Below are 23,343 nucleotides of genomic sequence, written 5' to 3' on the forward strand. Positions count from 1 at the left end.
CGCCTAAACGCGTCATGCGAAGCCCTCAATGTACTGTTGCTGTTAAAATGTTGCCGTACTGCAGCTAGGATATGTTAATTTTGTTAATATGTTAATTTGAAGCCGAAGACATCATTCGGGAAACACGCTATATTGAACAAGCCACAGGCCGCACAGTGACCGCACCACTATCACGGTTGCGGCTTCGAGCTGATGCAGTACCGACGGTATTCCCTGGTTGTGCAAGCTACCTGTCCATAGAGCGCACTGGAAGAGAGGACCCAGAGAGCACGCGAATGCGCTTAGAGGCCGCTTCCCTCGAGAAAGTGCTCGCCGAGTAAATTCTCACTGCCAAGAAAGAGGACAAAACAGATAAGCTTTGCGATTTGAAAGATGTCGCAAACTTCGTTGACATTTTGACATCTCATCTAATGCAACGAACACGTCAATTTGGCAAGGCTCATTGGATTAAGTACTATGTTGTCGTAAAAACCGACCTAACTCCTACAGTAAACGTCCCAAAAGGGTCCGTGAAGCGGCTCGGTTCCAGAATGGTAGTTCCGTCCGCGGTCGACAGCAAACGACGGCTGCTGGAGTTGCTGAAAGGCGTCGAGGGGTTCGACAGTGCCGAGAGTTCAAGCTCTGAAAACTGAACCAGAGACATCTTGGAGACTCTCGCTTCTCTTCCGAGTGAAATATCCACAGTAGAAGAAAACGACAACCCCCCGACCATTAACTGCTCACTGAGCAAGCGAAGTTAACGTCAACGAAAAAGAACAACGAAGCTTCTCAGTTGAATTCATATTTTACTACTGCGTACTTTTTACTGTATCGCCCCCAAGGAGCATATGTCAATATGTTCGTCTTTCCAATGAACCCCCCCCCCCCTAGAGCATCAAGACAATACACTCCTCCGCTACATGGCCAAGAAAATATCCGAGTTGAATGAGCAGCAACGCTACGTGACTTTGATGGCGGACGAAATTCATCTAAAGCCATTTTTCGACTATAAGGGAACCGCCATCGCTGGTATCGCGATGAACAACGCACAAGTAGCAAATAGCGCAATTCTATTTATGTTACACAGCCTGGTGTGCAAGTTAGAGGAGGTACAACACATTGTACCCGTTCATAAGCCTAATGGGGCATTTCTGCACACCTTTTTATGAGATGTCATTCGTGGCTTTAAAAATTGGTACAAAGTGATGTGTGTTGTGACCGACAACAATGCCGTAAATCGAAGTGCAATGGTTTCTTTTAAGTACTCGGGTAGCAAGGCCCCTGAAGTCGTGCCAATTTTAATCACTGGTAAATCACTTCATGTTTCCGTCCCGATCACCCCAAAGGCCATTGTTCGTTGTCATCGATTCAGTGCATTTACTAAAGTGCCTGCGCAACAGCTGGTTAAAACAAAATGACCAGTGTTTCTGGTTCCCTGAGTTTCAACCCGGCACAGCAGCGCAGCGGCACATGCAGTATGCGTATTTCAAGACAGTGAAAGGCGCGTACAATTTAGAGAGTGAGCAGTTACTCGGCTACGCCTACACTTTGTCCAGAAAAGCTGTTTCTCCATTAGCCATGGAGAAAGAGAATGTTAAACCTGCTTTGAAGGTATTCAGCGAGTCCGGAAAGAATGCACTTCGAGTCATTCGAGTCAAGCACAACCTGAAGCACCACAATGACACTGCCAGTTTCATTGATGTAATAGTAAGATGGTGGGACGTTGTCAACGTAAAGACTCCTTTAAAAAAACTGACTCTAAGGGATGACTTGCAAAGACCCTTCTGCCCCTCTCCATGCTAACCCGGGGTTGTCTTCTTGAACGATTTTTTGCATTTGTTGGAGGACTTGAAGGAAAAGATAGCGGATTCCTGTAAGTCGTCTGATGAGACATATGCGTCTACGATTCAGACGACTCGGGCGTTCATTAAAATTTGTGCATATATCTTCGAGGAGCTCAAGATGTCGTTTGTGCCTCTTGAGAATTTCCAAACAGTCCTTCTGGAAGACCGTTTTGGTTGCTAGCGACGACTGGCTGGCTTGCAGTATCGTTTGATCGTAAGACAAATCGATGAGTTTGAGAACACGTTGTGACTGCAAAGCACACTACCACAAATGAGCAGAGCGTCACAGTATACAACGACCAAAATCAAAATTGGGAAGAGCTCCAAATTCAGGCAGCTGTACCAAGTGGAAAATTCAACGTTGTTTCGACCCAAGAGACGCAATCAAAGATGAAGGATGTCATTGCAGTGATTGCCTATGTGGCTGGTTACTCGGTGCACATCGCTGTGCAGAGGTTGGAATGTGACGAATGCTAAACGCTCTTTACAAATGACAAGACTGCCGCAGTTTCGCCCGAAAATCAGATGTACAATCTGGTCAAAGAAACTGCAGGGTAGGGCTGGTTTACCCAGCATAGCCAGCTGTGAATGCGGGGCTTATAATTACAGTATTGTGAAAGAGCTGTCCAAATGTCCCGAATTTGTAAAAGTTCAAAACGCACGTAAAGTGGCCAAGAAGCTAACTCTGCTTCGTGGCCACAGAGACGAGTAACCTTCAGACTTCGACGTCTGCGAACAGGGCCGCACGCGTGAAGTGGTGCTGAAATACAGATTGTGGTGCAGCACTAACATCCTGCTAAAGAACGTTTGCATGCGATTAAACAACAAAGTGCCGGATGCGGACAACAAGACTAAAAAGCGAAAGCTGCAAACTCTATCAAATAAAACAATAAAACGTTTATGGGTGTACAAAGCAGTGGTCTGTTCTGTCTTTTCCTTCCTAATTATATACAGTATATCACACGTGTAGCCGCAAAGAAGTCAGCCAAGCACACAACTAATATAACGACTTCTGTTGTAGTGTTCCTACACGTCCGCCGGCCCCATCCCGTCTACGTCACAGAGGCAGCCCCATGTCCTTGAGCCAGTCTAGGTGGCGTTGCGCTATTACTGACCGCTCTCGAACACTGGAAAGAGTGCTGTGTATGTTTCTTACGTTCGTGTCGTGTTAGAATCTAGAGTGAATTCTTGTTTTGACCGTTAGCGCTTTGGGTATAAATAAGACCCCCCCCCAAGGGCTGTATGTACATTCCTGTTCGAACAGTGAATCAGTGCTGTCACTCTGTTCGACTCCTGTACTGTAACATCGCCTGTCAGGGCATTGCACTTCTCTGGTTTCCGCCACCTCTCACCATGAAGTAAACAAGTTAAGTTTGCCCTCAGCTTCTGGTCTTCGAGGCAGCAACATTGACTGGCTGCTCGCTTTACCGCAATACCACATGTATGTCAGAGGACATGGAGGCCGGCTCGGGCACGCCTTCCCGTATGCGACAATGCTTAGCGTGGTAGTTCCGTAGTGGTCAATGGTGAGGGTGATATACTTATGACTTTAGAGGTGTTACGCTCGACATTCAAGAGTACTTGGAGGGCATGAAACTTACACTAAAATTTTGCATAAATCTTAGTGCGCTTGTCCCATAATCTGGATTGGAGTTACAGAGACTACAGGCACATTCATGTTAAGCTCGTGTAGCACAGATATTTATGTGCTTTTCGTGCCCGCGTGGAACAGATAAAATGCGATATGTCTGTTTCAAGTGCCTCACACTTCAATATACTTGACCCATTCTGAATGGGCCGCAAAGCTACCGTGTTCAGGGCGAATATGTCCCATCCTGTACTACTGGAGGTGTAAGGGACGGCCGGTGGAGGCTTAACGGGCTGCGGGCGTTGAGGAACCAGGCGATGTTCCTCCCGTGAGTAGACAACACGTGGGCGGGCACCAGGTTGCAGAGGCACGGTAGCGAACATATTCCCAAAGCGTCCGCCGACAGGCGTTGGTTCGTAGACGGCGTATTACGTACAGCAGCCTGCTTAGCTTAGCCACTTCATGCAGCTAGGGAAACCACAATGCTGACCGTGGGAGAAATAAAAAAAAGCTACGTATTTTACATGAACACTAACCGCTCACTCGGACAGCATCTCAGTGAAATTCTGCCTAACTCAGGCAGGTAAACATAAAAAAGCGCCCTTTGAAATGCTATAGAACCTTCATTGTAAACGTAAATGTTATCGCCTCTTATAAAACTACAATCTGGGACCCTTACCTAGGCGTAGTCTCACTGGCAGCGTCAGAATCCAGGCCCCACCGCTAGAATCAGCAGCATCCATAGCAAGTAACAGATAAGTACAGTCTGTTATATGATAAGCAAGTATTGCTCAGAAGGGCGCGTATATTTGCAGTAAGGCAGTGCTCGCGTACCTTACCGAGTCCGCTTCAATATTGTTCGAAAATGAACGAATGCGAAAGAATCGCCGGTATCCAAGATGCCCGCATGTGCGCAGACGAGTACCGATCATTCACGCGTACCCATTTAGGGAATTGGCCGCGCATCCACTTTTATAACTCTGAAAAATATCACAGCCCAATTTATTTATTTTAATCGTTTTCCCTTTACTGTAGTTCTTTCTCATACGTAACCTCAAAAAATGGACACACACTGACTCGAACATAGAAAAAGGGAAAAATATGCAGGTTAACACAGGCAGAGCGCATCTCTGCCGAAGTTAGTTGAGCCTGCAGAGCCCCAGGCAAATTCGTGAGGCAATAAAGGGGCTACATCCAGCAAATGTGGGTGGGCGCCGTGATGATGTTGATTATTTTATAACTACTAGAACAGATTGATTGATTGATTGATGGTGGTGTTTAACGCGCCGACGCAACGCAGGCGATGAGGCGCGCCGTAGTGGAGGGCTCCGGATTAATTTTGACCACCTGGGGATCTTTAACGTGCTCCGACATCTCGAACACACGGGCGTTTTTGCTTTTCGCCCCCATCAGAAAAGCGGCCGCCGCGGCCGGGAATCGAACCCGCGACCTCGTGCTCAGCAGCGCAACGCCTTAGCCACTGAGCCACCGCGGCGGGTAACTACTACAACAGCCGACAAACCTTACAATGAAGTTAATCAGGAGCGTCTTCTCGGGAAGCCTGAGTAGACAAAAATGCCTAGAATTATAGTTTATGATAAAGAGACAGAAAGAGATGTAAAGCAGGCCCTAGATCCTTGGTGGAAGAGCCAACTGGGAGGAGGAGTCTCGTGCGTTGCGCGCTGGGAAGAAGGGGAAAGACGCGTCCTTTTAAATGCATAGCATTTTAGTAACTCACAATGTCACGCGGCGTTGGCGTGCGCTGTCGTAGTCCGCATGCGCGCCTTGTCGTAGTCCGCATGCGCGCCCTGTCGTAGTCCGCAGCCAGGAAGAAATAACAGTTTCCGGCGCCCGGTTTCGAACCCATGACGCCGCGGGCGGAACGCAAGGTGCCCGGCGCACAACCGACCGAGCCACGAAACCGACACAGATTTCAATGCACCGAACGCGCCTTATATCCTTCACTCATTTCTCGTTTGTTTCGAAAGCGCCACAGGTTGTCCCGCGCTTCCAAAAGATGGCGACACGGGTCCCGCGATCAAGAGATACGACTTGCCGGCGCACCCCCTCGGAAATGCTGTGCATTTGATCGTGCCCCTCGCGAGGGGGATGTCTTTTTTATTTTTCTTCTGTATTCATTATTACTTTTACCCGCCATCATTTCTTTTCACTCAAGCTTCTCGAATCTTACATTCCGAGAACTCTCTAGTGTTATTCTCGAAGGTTATGATCAACCGGAATTCAAATTCTTGTCTTCCTGTCCATATAACGTTTCCGCTCACCAATTGCCATATCTGCCCGTTCAAATGCTGGCCTCTACTGCAGCTTTTCTGGCGTCAAACACGGAACCACTTTTGTGACGTTCACTACTAAGATGTTGGAAGTGCTCGTTTTCGTTTAGCTTCATTTGCCAGGAACCTGTTACCTTGCTCGTTTCGAATTGATAAAGGTTTCTCTATACAGACGAACCTAGACGTTGACGTCTGTGGTTATAATGGGAGTCAAAACAATTCCCAGACATACGCCTTCCTTATTCGACATCAAGGCAAACTATTAAACTTCCTCCACACAGGACCATTATATGAAGTGTACTAGTGCTCGAAGAGGACGAATGAATGCTTTTCGGGGATATGTTTGGTTGGAGAAACGTTTGCCAGTGAGTTACTGGGGGGACACCAATTGTGGTCGTTCAGGCCCACTATATAGATGAGTCGTAACGCAGGAATATCTGTTTTCTGGTAGGCACGCAACATTAGGGTAAAATTCGGATAGGGGACAAGCATTTTTTGACGTGCGAGAATGCCTCAGCAGCTCTTATCTGTCCAGGTAGAGCCACTGGTGGGCGACTTTTGCAAGTTTCGGTTTTCGAAATTGTTGTGATCCTAGCGGCACGGTGCTGCGGCGGGGCCCTTCCCTTTCGCTCGGCGTTTCTGTCTTTCTACACCGTAAAGGCTTCCGCACCTCCTGACGCATGCGCAAAAGCTCACCGGCGCCAATATTTTTGTTCTTTCTTCCTCTCGGCGTGCACGGCGTGCAAGGCGGGCCAGTTCGGTACGTGCGTGAGCGAGGCGGCGTGCGAAGGGTTGCGCGGGTTGCCTAAACGCCTCCAGCGGCTGAAAGTTTTGCTGCATTAAAAAATACATACGAATGTATGCTACATACGGGGCCGCGCAGGAAGGACCGTTACCACTCTCGTGCAGCTCTGTGGTGCACCAACACAGGGAGATACATTTCGGCGATCTTTCTCGCCTTCTCCAAAGACGAGTAAGCAAATTAGCTTTGTACAAGTTATAGTAAAATCCTTAAAAGCCGACCGATTGCACTCTTCTGTTTTCAAAATACTTCGCACATGTAACGTGAAGTAACGAGATATGTCACTCGCCTTGGAGCGGAAACTAATGTGCAAATATATCCCAGCTGTGCAGATACGCAAAGTTTTAGTAGAAGTAAACGCATCCTTGGCACGCACACTCTTGCTCGCAAGATCAAATGTGGTGGCATTGCCGTTTTTTGATTGCCTTAGTAACTGCTGGAACGTCGATTCAGTATACTTATCAAGGTATTTTTGTTGTTTCGTGAAGCAGGTATGAGTTTAGGTTTGGGCCCCAAGTCGAGGACGGTTTGCGACTTCATTGGAGGTTTCCTCCGGTGACTCTCCTCAATCCCTCCAATGTCATCACGATGCACCTGTTCACAAAGAAGGCAAGCTGAACTGTACGTGCTTCTTGCCTTTCACGGCATACCTACTAACACAGCGATTGGTGGCGTGGAGGTGCTGCGCCCTAAGCATTTTTACTCAGCCGTCTTGCTCCAAAACGTCGGCGAAACTGCTGCCAAGCGTTGCTTCAGTGCACAGAAAAATGTGACGTAATACCGCGGTGTTCAACGCAAGTCGATTTTCACATGAAGCAGTGGAAGGGCAAACCGAAATGCATGCGTTGTCTGCAGCCGCCATAGCAAGCATTTCGCTCATTAAAAATAAATAAATAAAACCAAGTAGCATTGCCGGCTTTGCTGTTCAATCTAACATGCGCGCCCGCGCCTTGTCATCGTATCGCCAGTGGATTTGGTGTTCCATAGTTCTGAAATTATGATGCTGATGCCCTGTCGGACCAGATGAGATAAGAGGCGCTGCCCAGACATGAGTGAGAGCGTACCTTGTAACAACCTGGCCCATATCTGCGGCTTACAATACAGGCAAGCTTTTTTTTCTGGTTGTCTTCTCCCCCCCTCCCCCGGCTTCCCTCCCACCCCCGGTAAGCAGACTGTTAATTCACGCGCCAATAAATGAAAGGACGGGTGCGTTCGATTTGTGTTCTGTGTTCTACGGCATGGTTTCGCATTGTTTTTGTACGTAGATATAATCCAGCAATGAGTGTCTACAGTGCGGTCATTGTGGTGCAACAGTTTTTTCTGGCCTGCATTTTGTTGGTGAGAACATGATTTCTCTGAAGTGTATGCAGGTTAATGGGCAGCTCAAGGCATTGTTTTAGATTTCGCGTTAACTCGCCCGAAAGGAAGGGTTTGAAGCATACGTGTGCGTGCTTTCTTTTAAATATATAGGTTCCCAATTAGTATGTCTCTGTAGAAACCCCCAACTTCGACTTCTTTCGTCTAGCCATCTGGCAACACTGTATATCCGCCTCAAGCTCGCTGTGTAGGCAGCAGCACTATCGAAATAAATTTAGTCGTTGTTTGCATGGAGGAATGGTTGTTTGTTCCTCACAAGGGTGTGGTGTCGCTCTATCTGGCGTCTTTCAAAGTTTCATTAGTCTCTGAACTGAAACAAATTTCTTTAATGTCTAAGGAACATCCTGTCTCGAGGTGAGCCCAAGAAAAAAGTAGGCATTGAGTAAAAATTTCAACTTATTTTCTTCTCCCGCCGAGGTGTGCGAATCACAAAATGTGTGCATGGACTAGAACTTTCGAAGTTTGTCTTTCGTAATCAAGTATTGTGTACCTAAATGTGTATGTAGCACTTTTTTCCTATTTTACAATATCGTATGGCTTAATTTCCATATGTCATATTTTTCTTTAGAGTCCAATACTGTGTACATAAAACGTATGTGCAATATATGAGTGTAGTACATGTGTTTTTATGACTTCGAATCTAAGACGTCCTCATTTGAATTCTGAATAAACGCAATGCAAATAGAATGTTTGTGTAACGCTAAAATTAATATCGCCACAAAGACCACAATTCCGCACCAGAAAGCATACTATTACCTCTGTTTTCTTCGTTCAATTATTAAACACGTTACCGCACACATACCAAACGACGGGCGGCGTCCGTTTCGTGTAACAGCCGCCGCTCATTCACCTTTCGCGCCTGGTTCAATTTCCGGGCGGCCCATGAGTAAGCGACCGGCGCCAGGCGCGAAACTTGGGCGAGCGTAGGCCCGGCCTGGCTGCCGCGGAAAACATGACGTCAACAACTTCCTTTCTCCCCTCGCCACTTGTTGCCATGACAATAAGTGCAACGTTTTCCACACGCCACGTACCACTAGGGGGGATTTGGCGCTGTTGGTGCGAATTACGCGGGACCACGGTGGAGGCGACCGAGGCCACCCCGTGGTAGAGCCGCAGAAGGTAGACAAAATCTACACTCATTAGCTCAATTCTGAGCAAGTTTTAGGAACATAGAGTGCGATGCACGTGAAGGACGTACAGACACACACGCCTGCACGCACGCATGAGCGCGCTGGAGAAGGCATCCTTTATTGGATATACACGTATTGTGTGGGTGTAAACGTTTCAGGCCTGCCCGAAACCGGAAACAAACGCCAATAAAGCCCATAAAAATTCTAGTGGATAAAGTAGTTCCGCGCAACTATTTCACAAAATGTAAACATGTGATTGTTTAAACAGCTATGCAATTATGTAACCATTATGAAAAAACTTGTTTAGCCTGAGAACAATTGTTTTATATGGTCACAAACCTCCCATGCTTTCTGCAGGAGATTGCTATTAAAATTTTAATCAGACGAGTAAATAGTCTGGTAACCATGAAGCAAACACAATGAGCATACCGATATGGGTGAGTGTGTCACGCGAGATGTCACGATTTTAACGCGAACAGGGAGAAGCGGACCCTTGACGGTGAAGAATTGATCCTCATTTGTTGTACAACAGTCACAGTGCCAAGAAATGACGACGTCATGTTCGATCAGTAACTTGAACACTATACGCCTCCTTCCAAGAAAAATAAACTATTGCTTATGGTTCGTCAGTCGAAGCAAGGAGTATATTGACACGTAAACAGTCAAGGGGATTGTTAAATTGGACTGGGATATCACGGTGGAAGGAGATTTTGAATTAAAACTAGGCAACAATAGAAGTGGCAACATTGCTATTAAAGTGTAGTACAGTTGGAACTTTATATAACGGAGTTTACAAACGCTCAATTTTTGTTACATCCGGTTTTTCGTTACATGCAGGTATTGAGTGAAGACCAGCGAACATCCAGCAAAAGCAAAATTTAAATGGCGGACGCCACTGCAGGGGAACTCTCTCCTGAAGCATTTATTTCACTCTAAAAAGCTGCGCGATGTGCCGCTGGTGCTTTCGCATGGCCTTAGGCACTACAGTGTCCCTCTTCCGCATATTCACAAACGTAACCTAAGTATTCTGTTTTTTTACACTTTTTGTTTCTAAACGCATTCCACAAACCGAATCTATGATACAAAGTCGCCTTTTCACAAAATTGACGGTCTTTTTCTAACTCTAAATCCTTTGAAGGGTGCTAGGTGAGGTACTGCATTGGGAGCAACGGAATTTAAAAATGCACTCTTGTGTTTAAAAGAAAAAGATTTTGTGTTCTAGTAGCAATACTCATCATTTTCGAACCGACACCACAGGTAGCAGTGAAGACGCGCGACTGCACCTTGACAGGGAGACATAGCGCCTCAAAACTTCACTCTCGAGCTGACAGCACAATCACAAGTGCGCTGTCGGTAGTTTGCAGTAAATTGCGGTACGTCCAAACAAATTTATGTTTAGTTACCCTTGCCCCCTGGTGTAACACCACAAAAAGAAAACCTGCAGTTGGTGCTACTTCAGCCATGATATGGCGCTAGCCGCTCTTATCATCATCATCCTCATCATCATGACAAGTTTTGATTTGTGCCATTCGGTTTCATAGCTGCCAGCTCCTAGAATTAGTCCTAGTAAATGGTAAATTAGTGCATTTCACCGATTGATTTTGATGTGAAAGTGCACGAAACAATTTCCAATCACCTTAGCGAATTCGTTACATCACGTTCAAGCCGCCATGCCTCCATTACATAGGCACCGAAAACATATGGTCTTCTAGGGCGGTGGCAATAGGAAGTAATAGGTTCGTTATATCCAGGAATTAGTTTACTAGACATTCGTTGTATACATGATTAACTTACCAACATCGAGCAACAAAAAGAAATACCAACTGATGTGACAAGAGATAACAAGCACAATAAACAAAACCACGTGCCTACTTAGACGTTCCCGGAAAATCATGCATACCTCCGTCTAACGATTATGGTTAGACGCGATGCTTTGTCGTTGTAGATGTTTTGTTTAGTCAATCCCATACTGCGAGTATGCGCTACTCTGGAGGCACGCAAGACTCTTCTATGATACCCACAGTAACTCTTAGGAGTGCACTCCATATGCCTTACGTTTGGGTTTGGGGTGCAAGTCGCGAATCGTTACCTGCTGTTTTCCGTTCGCTTCAAGCATGCAAAGTGGTATTTCAGCGTAGTTATCTTTGGGGACGTTATGAAATCTCAAACGGTATCTCGTGTGGCTGCCAGAAACACAGAACCTAACGTCGATTAAGGAATTCTAAATGACATTTCTCGCCCTCAGTTGGGCAACCTGAACACGGTATTCTATGATCATTTACACTTTTGATGCGTGATGTGTAGCGTAATGTCGAAGCCAGGCAAAAAAAGGCTGGTGAAAAAGAAATGTCCAAATCGAGCAAATGGTTATCACCCAACCTCGGTAACGTGAGGGACGAAGTTTCGATTCCTCCTACGAGAAGTCCTTTTTAAGTGCGAATGCACTTTATAAGGGACCCCGAACCTTCCGCCGTCCGCATAGCAACAGCTGCTGGTGCGCGCGCTTTTCGTCTTCCTTAGCAACGGGGAGAGATGGGCGCGTGCTGCCTGGCCGCTGACATGGCACATACCCACGTGGGAGATTGGCCAGGAATAAGTGCGAATGCCCCGTTTCCCCCCAGGAATCCAGGATTCCAGGATTCCAGGATTCCCAGGATTCCTGGATTGCGATTCAGGGAATTCACGCGTGGAATTGCTCGTGGATTCAGGGATTGCGATTCCCGGGATTCCAGGATTCCAGGATTGCGATTCCCAGGAACCATTAGACTGTAAGGCACCATACTGTGAATTAATAAATAATTTAAGTGCGATGCACTTTATAAGCGACCCTGAATCCGCCGTCCGCATTGCTCCTCCTCCTCTCTCCTAGCAACGGCGCGAGGAGCGGAGAGGAGCGTCTGTAGCAACGGCGCAGCGACGTCACACCCCACGTGACCCGCGCTCGCTCCGCCTCCCGCGCCGTGGCTGTGCGCGCCCGCGCCGGCTCCCGCACCGCTCCTCGCGCCGTGACGTCACACTCCCACGTGACCGCGCGCTGGCGCCTTTGCGTCTGCTCCCCCTCTCCTCGCGCCGTGGCGTCACATGCTCTGCAGCTGGCGCGCCTCTCCCCCCGTTAGGTTTGCACTCACCCTCGGCGCGCGCCTCTCCCCTCGCCTGACAGCTCCCCCTCGCCGGTACTGCGCCTCTCAAGGCGATGGCACAATTACTACGCCGTGTACTCTCGGCGCAAGAAATGCATTCGCAGTTCCTCACGATTCCCTTCGGGGAGGTGGGGGCAATTTTTTTCTTCTTGTACTTTACCAACGATTATTCATCATTATCGTCAAAAAACGTTGGCTCTCCTAGAGGGTGCATTAGCATACCACGGGATCACTGAGGACACTGAACGTTCGCTTTAAAAGTTAGATGATGCGTTTTACTAACCGGATAAAGGACCTGTTTCAAAAATAAGAGTGGAGCACTAAAAAAACTTGCGCCAATCCACCCCGTGAATGTGGTTGGAAAGCAAAGCTGTAAACGGCACGCATAACGATTACCCATGCGACGTCACTTAAATTCACTCACATCGCTCTACAAACAGGAAAACCAGAGAAAAGTGAAATGCACTTAACCACACCATTTGTTACTTTAAAGAGATAATCTTGGTAAGGTTAAATCAATGCATGATGCATGAACGGTGTTTAGTTGAGTTGTATTGGTGTAGCACAAGATCGGAAACTTTTTTCATAAAATTAAAGCTCCAACCTGGTGTTAGACGATCTGACTTCTCCGTATCTGCGCCGCGGACGGAGGCGACGATATTTGCGGCAGAGAAGGAGGAGGAGCAGGAGGAAGAAATACTTGTGCACAGATTTCTGAACGGCCCAGAGTGGAGCCCTGAGGAGTGATTCCTCCTTCTGTGGGGCCCATATGCAGTCCGCGCGGCCTGTGTTCTGTCGACCCGCTCAAGCTGGGTAGGTAGAGAGGGCCTGGACAGCAGCATCTCCCATTGCTCTTGTTGGGTAGTTGACGGAAGAAGGGGAGGGTGCTCAGGGCTAAAGCCGCACACCCCGATTACGGGGCGGAGTGTTCCTACTTCTGAGCAAAATTTACATTCAGCGTCGTAGTGATTCGGATGAATTAGGTGAAGACGCGTAGGCTGTGGGAAGGAGCCCGGATTGTATGAGCCGTAGGGTAGTTTGTTGTTCTCTGGAAAAGTCAGGGTAAGGCGAAGGTAAAGTCTGTCTCAGAAGGCGATAATGCTGGGTTATCTTCCTGAACGTGACAAGCGGGTGACTGTCCTCGTGCAGTTCGATAGCACGGGAGGTAAAAGCGCAGGCTTGTTGGGTGGGCGTATTTGTTGCCCTCCATTGAAGCGTGAGGGGGTGTCCAGATGAGCTGAATGGAACCGTTTGGGGAGTGGTTTTTTAGCACGCGCAGTGCAGGTCAGGACACCTAACCAGACTAGTAATTCCAGTAGGCTTGCTGGGAATCGGTGACTACCCTCCGAACCCCTGGTTCATCGAGAGCCAAGGTGAAGGCTGCCTCTTCTGCTGCCGTGATTTCTTGGGTCCTAAGCGAGGTACACGCAAGGAGGTTGGTTCTGGAGGTAGCCACGATGATGGCGTATTGCTGCCCTCGATTTTTGGAGGCGTCTGTGTTGATAACTGCATGATCCCCACCGAGGGTGGTTTTTAGCGCTTGAGTCTGTGCTTTTCGGTGAACCTGGTCATGTGAGGGGTTCATATTTCTAAATGAAGGGAGCATCTTTAGTTTTAGTCGCCAAGAGTCTGAGAGTACGTCAAGCGGAGTGACATTCTGGGCTACTCAGCCAATCTGGTGAAGCATGCGGTTGCCCACCGCAATTCTGAGTCGGACCTTCTGGTTAGAAAGATAGCCTTCTATCAGCTCTACCACCGTGTTGTGGAGACCCGTGCTAAGCAGCCTCTGTGTGGACGCACTCATGAAAAGCCCAATGGCCTGCTCGACCGCCTTTCTAATCATTATATAAAGCATCTCTATGTCTTCTTTGTTGAGAAGAAGACAGGGGGTTGACATAAGTGACTCTCGAGAGGACAAACGCCTCAACTAATCGAAAAGTACCGGATTCCTTTCGGCCTCACTTCTTAGTGGCAACTCGCTTATAATGTGTATGATTTGATTATTACTGTTTTTGTGGCACTGCAACGAGACGTCACTCTTGGTGTTAGACTCGAGATGTAGGCCTAGGATCTTGATGCTGGGGCTTGGAGTGATGGCCTGGCCATCAAGGAGTATTTGAATGTATTCCTTGATTTGGCGTGAGGGCGGAAAACAAGGAGCTGTGATTTTTTACGTGAACACTGGAGGCCACAGGCTTTAGCACATTAGCGTACTATAAGTGAGACGCCATGCATTGGTGTGAGCTTCCTTTAATTTTTGTAACTCTTAGCACATGAGCAAGGTGCGCACAGGGCGGCTAGACGGGCGTGAGTGGTCGCGTGACGCTTTCACGTGGAATTCAGCGAGAATGGAGGGGGTAAACCCGTAGATGTGCTTGGTGAGTACACCACGTGTCTTCCCCGTCTTCGCGTGGGCTCATAGCCCAATCGGTAAGACAGCGGGCTCTCGCTTTCTTAGTCTATTAGCTCCAGGTTCTATTCCCGGCGGTGCGGGTAAATTCTTTTATTTGTTCGCGGGAGTTTTCTGGTGACACCAACGGTCGCGAAAGAACCCTTGGGGGGTAGAGGTAAAAAGCTTTGCTTTAAAAAACCTTGGCCTGTATCACGACATATATGTCAGAGTACTCGTTGTCATTACCATTGTAGTTACCCTTATCATCATCCGTACTTGTAGTAGATTGCACCGCCACCCTCACTGCAAAAGTAGACCGTACATCGGCACATGGAAGGGTAGAAGAGCTATATGGAGGGTCAGGGCTATGTTGCCTGTCTTGGTCACGAACTACAAAAATATATCAAAAGAAAAAGCCCTTTGAGTTACGCGTTCTGTTGTCAAGACGAACATATGGGCATGTTTTGTTTTCCACTTGAGTGAGGAGCAATGCGAAAATAGGCGTCCGCGCGTGCGTGTGTGATTACATATACCCAGTCAGGGCTCAAACTATCCAACCTCCCTAGTCCGCCTGAGAGAGATGAACCCTTTTGTTTGTTTTGCTACATTGGAAAATCTTTTGCTTCGGGGTAGATAATACACCAAGAATGAATGATTAAATTGAGATATTCTCCTGATAAGGTGCATCGATAAAGATGAAGTCGGAGAAGGTGGCGTTGTCAGCTCGTATTTATTACAGATTGCATACGCCATCAATGCATTCATACATAAATATACAGTAGCAGTTGAAATATTTACTTTGGATGATGCAGAATTGTTCCATTTTATTTTGAACTATACGAGCATCCCTGTCCTACGGCAGGCCTTTGCCGATCAAGTCATCTTCTGCTGCGACAATGTATTCTTCTTCGGACAGATAGGAATGTTGTACGCCCTAAAGATTTTGTGGGGTGACAGCTGATGGTGGTGTTATTGCAGCACGTGCCTGTCTCATTTCACCGTGCGGATTATATACGCTCGAGCATGTTTTCAGAGACGTAATTCTGAAGCGAGCACGTTTAACAGCTAACATTGCCGCGTTCGCAGGAGTTCATCGCAGTAAAAGCTTTTCTAATATTGCAACAGCGTTCTGCAAGTTCCATTGGCCCGATCGTCCCAACATTACGGTGGGCTCATTTGTTTTGCAATAGGCTAGAGTGTTTCCGAACAAGAATTTTTAGGTCTGCATACCATAAAAAAATCTAACTGGATTCAGTACTTTTGTTTGTATTATGTAGGAATTGGTAGTGTGTTGTTTCTGGTTTGGTGGTGTACGCTCACTCAACTCTTCTGATTTTAGCGTATGTTTTCTTGCTTGCTTTTTTTATTCGCCCTTGCCAGCGTTACGCCTTCCTTCAGCGTGGACACGAGTCGCTACCTATGCAATTAGAATGGCGACGCATTCTACAGACTACTGACGACAACATTGACAAGAACATGATGGACCAGTTTCGGCGCCTCGAGAACCACCGTCTACTCACTGTCACACTACAGTACTTGCGTGCCTTTGGCACCGGTGTGGACCCGGACGCAGAATTCACTCTGGCGCTACTAAACTCTAGATCACAAAACATAACGGCCTGACAATGGAACCACACGGAACCCACATGACGCTTCGCATCCTCATCAGGGTTCCCCATGGGAAGATGTAATTTTTTTGGCCATTTTGGGACGACATCTAACCCACTTCAACGCCAGCCGCCGCACTTGCAGGTATTCTTGCGTTCATTGTGTTAGCAATGTTACACCTGCACCCTGGATTTAGCTAATAATCATAAAATGGGTCATGTTGAAGTTGTCCTGTCTACAATATCAAGCCATTGCAGCAGCTGCGGTGGTATAAGGAAGGTTCTCAAGTTGGAAAAGCGTTGCAGGAAAGTTCACACCAAATTCTCTGGGCGCAAAATGATAGCAGAGGTGGCCAAGTCCTTTTTGCAGTCAGCGCAAGTGTCGCTCCAAAAGGAAGTCTCCGGAGCAGGAGCACTGGGACAATCCCATTGAGCCAACAACTCCTCCATGCATCTACCAGCTGAATAGCTGCAAAGGGTTTGGGAAACATGATGGGCTATTCCACTCGCAGCCCGAATGTCGGATTGCGAGTTGCAGCGGCATCGTGCCAGTGACACATTGCTCCTCCGCCTTTGTTTTCTTGCGTCACGCCCGCGGTTTCTGACGGGGCGCCCGCTTCAAACGCACCTGGCTGCATAAAGTATCCGACAAGTTTAGCGTAGATATAAGCCATTATTTACACACTCCTATGTTTTCCATGCAAGTTTTCCAAAAGTGCACAACAGGCGTCGTTTTCCCGAACGCCGTAAGTGAAGAGATTAGGGTCTTAACTACGACTTTAGCGCTTTAAAGGTCATTTGCCCGACACTGATACAACTGCTCAGGTAAGGTGACGTTTCCGTCGGGTTTTCTTGCAACCGGCCTATTTGCCGTGGTGGACTTCGACTTACTGGCGCCTTATTCCTAACGTGGAAATTAAATTGGAAATATGCGTACGGGCAAACGGGTCCAGCAGATGCACTAGGTGTGTCCACTGTCACAAGCTTGCAGAAAAGCCACCTTTCACTGTCGATGATGATGACCATGGTTTAACTGAAGCAAAATTAAAATGCTTGCCGCGGTTGGAACCGAAATTGGGTCGTCGCGCTGTGTAGTTGACGTCTATTCGATTCCGTCTTTCTGGTACGGTCGAAGTAGTTTTTATTCAGACAATGATGCATGGACGCGGAATGTTGGACTCCAAAATATGCACCCACCTGTCGAACGATGAAGGTGGTTGGACGCTCGCAAAACCATGTAATTTTGCTATCAGTGAAGCGCCAGAGAGCTCTATAGCAGGTAGTAAAGTGTTCTAATCATGGACAAGTTTTGCCATATCACTTTCTGTGCTTGACTTTTAGATGTGGAGCATCTCATGCGGCGTCATGCGGGTCAACCTGTCTCCGGGTTGCTTTAGTTGGTGTTGGACTTGGTTCTTGAAGGCTTCGCGTGCCTCCACCGTTGTCGTTTAAAGAAAGGTGCAGTTGTCGTTACTGTTTATGTGCGTTTTATTGATTCCAGCGCATATAGAGCGAAAACTCGTCAAGGCAATGAATGTTGTTATTCAGTGCCCCATTTGTGACAGAAATATAAATGGAATGTTCGGGATTCCCTTAACCTTGTGCATATAAGCGCGTAAAGGACCCGCAATCGAAAACAAGAAGGTTGTTACATTGAAAGGTAGTAAAGGGGACGGTTCACTACGAAAGTGCGAGGAGCCTCACGAGCACCCATACACCAGTGAGGGCACGCAGGTCTCCGGGTCAATATTTATTTATTTGTTCATTGTACCGAAAAGGCATACAATACTCTCAGGACATACAGAATTATACAGGGGAGTGGGTTTTAGGAGGCAAGTTCATTTTATTACAGCATGCACACGACAAGCAGCCCAAATTTAGTATACATACTGTGAGCATTTGTGTGTAAGCTATGATAGTGCTCGCTTCAAGGACACATGGAAGGTGCCTGCTACTTTCTTGTCCAATCCACCTTGTACTTCGTCTGCTTCTCACGATCATTATTATCACACTGTCGCATTTCATCTCATACCCATCCACTTTATCATCCACTTCATTTCTCATACCCATCCACTTCATCATTCTTGGGCTGGTATTCTCGGTTGCTTCTTGGAATAAGCGCCCCGTTCCGACTGACTCTGCAACGTCTCTTCTGGGTGACGGCTGCCTTTGACGTCTCCCTCAATACATTTCAACACGCTAGAAATAGCATACAAACTGGAAATGTTAAAAAGACATAAGTGTTGGGAAAGAGTCAGAAAAGAAAGCACAGAAAAAAATATTGACCGAATGCAAACATCTAGACATAATTTTAGAAGGCTTCCAGAACGCATTCACGGTAAGTAATGATGAATAATAACGGAGGAGAGTAGTTCCTAAACCCAACCCGTTTGTGGTAAAAAAATGCGAGTATGTTGCGGTGCTCTGGTGCGGAATATAACCCTTATAATACTGGTTTAGGTGTTCGAATCTGAAAAAGGTGGTTTTAGCAACACAGATTTAGTTACCACCACCTTGTTTTGTTAAGGTATCAGTGATTGTGCACCTGGTGTAAAAGATATGCTACAACATAATGTCCCCGAGGGCAGGGGGGGGGGGCGGTGGCAAAGCCATTGGCTTGTGGTCATGGGTTCGTCACATAAAAAAAACAAATTCAAATTCAAGTAACGCTGTTTTGCATTCAAAATGACCTCATACATTATGTTTGAGCTGATCGGTGAATGGTCGTTTCTATGTAGTATCATGTACAAAACATCAATAATTCACACAGAGCACCGACATTTCTTCGAATCACTCTCAATGTGGTGGGGATGTTTTATTTAAACACTGAGCGTGTAGTGTTTGTGTCACCTTGTCTTTGTTTGCATGGTTTGAGCATTGGCGTCTTGGTTCTTTCCTTTTTACTTTTGAGCTTGTCGTTCCGGTTTGACACTTGATCACTATCATGCCACGTACAAGCACGAGACCATCTTTTTTGTCACCCAGTTCCTCACCTTCATCATCATCGTTTTTGGTCGCGGTATCTTAGTGATGTTGCATCTTCATTACAAGCGTAATCCTAGACTCCTTACAGCCCGTCTTGAGCGTGGTTTATATGCAGGGTGCTCAACTTGTTCGAGCTTTTCTTGGCTGGATGTTGAGCGCGTAGCCTGCGTGTTAAACGTCTGACGTAATTGCTCTTTGAAGCGCCATAGATCAGCTATGTCATGCTTATAGTTCAAGTATTATATCTTAACGACGTCACTAAGACAGAAAACGATGTTTAGGAGATCGAGCTTAATGTCCCACCAATTTCGGGAGCTCAACCGGCTAAAATATTCAAAGTAGCACTCGCCCTCGTTTGTATGGAGTGCGGCTAAATGATTGAAGTCTCGTCACCGGCTGAGCATTGTCCAGGCTGCGGCAAGTGCGCTGGCCGGAGCTACTTCGTCAGCAGGAGGGCTCACATCAGAATACTGGGAGGTGAACGATGAACACGCCGGCCCTAGCGGAGCTCCAGATCGATGCCGCGGCAGGTGCGCGCAGATATATTGGGAGAGTAGGGTGCGCGCTGGGGCTATTGTTGCTTTTTATCTGCTACCTAACTGATCATTCCTATATGGAAACTCATCGTCATTATGTCGCTTAAAGCCCCCCATGAAGGCCATTGTTGCTTTTAGTTAGTTTCGATTTGAGTAAACCGCTAAAAATAGCATTTGCTATACATACGCAAAACGCTTCTTCTGGCCTCTTTCTTTTGCCCTCACTAGGTCCCTATGGCGCGAATAGAACTGCTCATGCGTGACAAGGGTCGCAACTGCAACCAGGGTAACAAAGGGAGGGAAGCCGGCAAGGCTCGTGTGCATCGTTTCAGAGTAGTATGTTAGTAGAAGAAATATCATCATCAGCAGCATCACCATCATCACGAGCCTAACTACGCCCACTGCAGGGGAAAGCCTCTCCCATTAGTCTCAAATTACCCCGGTCCTGTGCTAACGGTGACCAATTTGCTCTGCAAGCTTCTTGATCTCATCTGCCCATCCAACTTTCTGCCACATGCTGCAACGGCTGTCTTGTCTAGGGATCCACTCTGTTACCCTTAAAGACCAACGGTTATCTTGCCTACGCAGTACATGCCCCGCCCACGTCCATTTCTTCTTTTTAATTTCTACTAATATGTCCTTAACACGCATTGTTCCCTCACCAACTCCGCTCTCTTCTTGCCCTTATACTCTACTTAAACAATAAGTAGAATTATCAGGAACCCCTTAAAGGGATGCACAGTACACGGCAGCGTCTCGCAGGAAGATGCTTAAGTCTTCCAACAGCGGAGCTCTTTAGATGGCCGTAACGCGTAACGCATAACGCGTAAAGCTATTCGGAAAATTCCCAGCGCTCTTGAGCGCGTGTGCGCTGGCACCACCGACCGTAACCTACACGGGGAGTGGCTTCAGATAAAAATTCGAAACCAGGAGGAGCACCTCGCGTTGCCTAGCAAACAACAACGTCAAAGCTGGTGCAAAATTTGCTTCCCAGAACCTCGATGCGGGTCCAGGAGTGTCACGCACGCGCCGTAGAGGTACGCGCCGCCGCTACACTCCATCTGCCGTCAAGCTCCACGGCGCGTGTAATGCTTGGCATGAGGAACGCAACAATATACATGCATAGAACGATATCTACTTGTAGCATTGTGCAAAGCGGTGACGGAAAATGACAATAAACAATTTATATATTGCACAAATGCGTGGTTAGGTTTGCTTCCGTGCTCACGTAAAAAGAAATTATGCCGTTTAGCTATGATTGAAACCTTGGGCACTGGTCGACGACTTGGGGAAGTTTGGGTTTCCAAAATTGTGGCGATCCTTGCGCCACGCTGCTGCGACGTGGCCCTTCCCTTTCCCTCAGCGTTTCTTTCTCTCCACACCGTCAATGCTTTCCCGCCTCCTCACGCATGCACAACAGCTCACCGGCGCCAATATTTTTTTTTCTTTCTCTCGGAGGGCCCGGCGGGCCAGTTCGGTACGTGCGTGAGCGAGCCAGCGTGCGAAGGGTTGCGCGGGTTGCCTAAACGCCTCCATGGGATGAAAGTTTCGCTGCATTGTAAAATATATTGGAATTTATTCTAGTTATAGGCCGTGCAGGAAAGACCGTTACCACTCCTGCGTAGCTCTGTGGTGCACCAACACAGGGCGATACAGTTCGGCCAAGTTTCTCGCCTTCTCCAAAGACGACAGGTAACCACGTTAGCTTTGTACAAGTTATAGTGAATTCCTTAACAGCTGACCCATTGCACTCTTCTGTTTTCAAAATATTTCGCGCATGTAACGTGAAGTAATGAAACATGTCACTCGCCTGGGAGCGGAAACTAATGTGCAAATATATCCCAGCTGTGCAGATACGCAAAGTTTTAGTAGAAGTAAACGCATCTTTGGCACGCACACTCTTGCTCGCAAGATCAAATGTGGTGGCTTTGCCGTTTTTTGATTGCCTTAGTAACTGCTGGAACGTCGATTCAGTATACTTATCAAGGTCTTTTTGTTGTTTCGTGCAGCAGGTATAAGTTTAGGTTTGGGCCCCAAGTCGAGGACGGTTTGCGACTTCATTGGAGGTTTCCTCCGGTGACTCTCCTCAATCCCTCCAATGTCATTGACGCACCTGCTCACAAAGAAGGCAAGCTCAACTGTACGCACCTCTTGCCTTTCACGGCGTACCTACTACCACAGCGATTGGTGGCGTGGAGGTGCTGCACCCTAAGCATTTTTTGCTCCCCCGTCTTCCTTCAAAACGTATGTTTGCGGTGAAACTACTGCCAAGCGTTGCTTCAGTTCTCCTAAAAATCTGATGTAACACCACGGTGTTGAATGCAAGTCGAATTTCGCATGAAGAAGTGGAAGGCCAAACCGAAATACATGAGTTGTATGCAGCCGCCCTTGCAAGCGTTTCGCTCATTAAAAAAATAAGTAAAACAAGTTGCATTGCCGGATTTGCTGTTGAATCTAACATGCGCGCCCGCGCCTTGTCATCTTATCGCGAGTGGGTTTGGTGTTCCATAGTTCTGAAGTTAGAGTGGTCATGCCATATCAGACAGGATGAGATAAGAGGCGCTGCCCAGACACGAGGTAGAGGGTAGCTTGTAACAACCTGGCCGATATCTGCGGCTTCAAATGCAGGAAAGCATTTTTCTAGTGTCTTCTCCCCTCTTTCCCCCCCCCCCTGCCTTCCCTCCCACCGGCGGTAAGCAGAGTGGTAATTCACGCGCCATTAAAAGAAAAGACGGGTGCATTCTATTTGTGTTCTGTGTTCTACGACGTGCACATGGTTGCGCATTGTTTTTGTACGTAGATATAATCCAGAAATTAGTGTCTACAGTGCGGCCATTGTGTTTCAACTTTTTTATGGCTGCATTTTGTTGGTGTGAACATGATTTCTCGGAACTGTATGCAGGTTAATGGGTGGGTCAACGCTTTCTTTCAGAGTTTGCATTACCTGGCCCGAAAGGCAGGGTTTGAAGCATACGCGTGCGTGCTTTCTTTTAACACATAGGTTCCCAATTATTCTGTCTCTGAACTGAAACGAATTTTTTTAATGTCTAAGAAACATTGCTGCCTCGAAGTGAGCACAAAAAATAAGTATACATTGAGTGGAACTTTCAAGTTCTTTTCTTTTCCCGCCGAGTTGTGCGCGAAAAAATATTCTGTGTAGGGACTAGAACTTTCGAAGTTCTTCTTTCGCAATCAACCATTGTGTACCTAAATGTGTATTCATGGCTGTAACTTTTGCGCAACTTTAGACGCAGACAGATACAAACAGGGACACGAACACCTGTATATGTCTGCGTCTAAAGTTGCGCAAAAGTTACAGCCATGAATTCAGAATACCAACTAGCCCGCCTAACCGTGTTATTGTAAAAGTGTATGTCACACATTTTTTTCCTATTGTTCAATATTGTATGCCTAAATTTGCATATGTCATATTTTTGCTTAGTCCAATACCGTGTACATAAAATGCATGTGCAATATATGAGTGTAGTACATGTGTTTTCATGACTTCGAATCAAAGACGTCCTCATATGAACTTTGAATAAAAGCAAAGCAAAAAGTATGTTTCTGTAACACTCCAATTAATATCGCCACAAAGACAACAATTCGACACCAGAAAACATACTATTACCTACATGTTTTCTTCGTTCAATTATTGAACACGTTAATGCACAC

At 47.0% G+C, this 23,343-nt stretch overlaps 2 pseudogenes; both read left to right on the forward strand.

Moving 5' to 3' along the window:
• LOC144140000 (uncharacterized) overlaps positions 1-1,252 on the forward strand; it is a 54,464-nt pseudogene extending 53,212 nt beyond the window's left edge.
• A 197-nt stretch (positions 1,253-1,449) lies between these two features.
• On the forward strand, positions 1,450-2,535 carry LOC144140001 (uncharacterized; annotated as a pseudogene).
• The last annotated feature ends 20,808 nt before the right edge of the window (positions 2,536-23,343 follow it).

The sequence above is a fragment of the Haemaphysalis longicornis genome, unplaced genomic scaffold (assembly GCF_048455015.1).
Source record: "Haemaphysalis longicornis isolate Haplotype H1 unplaced genomic scaffold, Haemaphysalis longicornis Haplotype H1 scaffold_5, whole genome shotgun sequence".
Lineage (NCBI taxonomy): Eukaryota > Metazoa > Arthropoda > Arachnida > Ixodida > Ixodidae > Haemaphysalis > Haemaphysalis longicornis.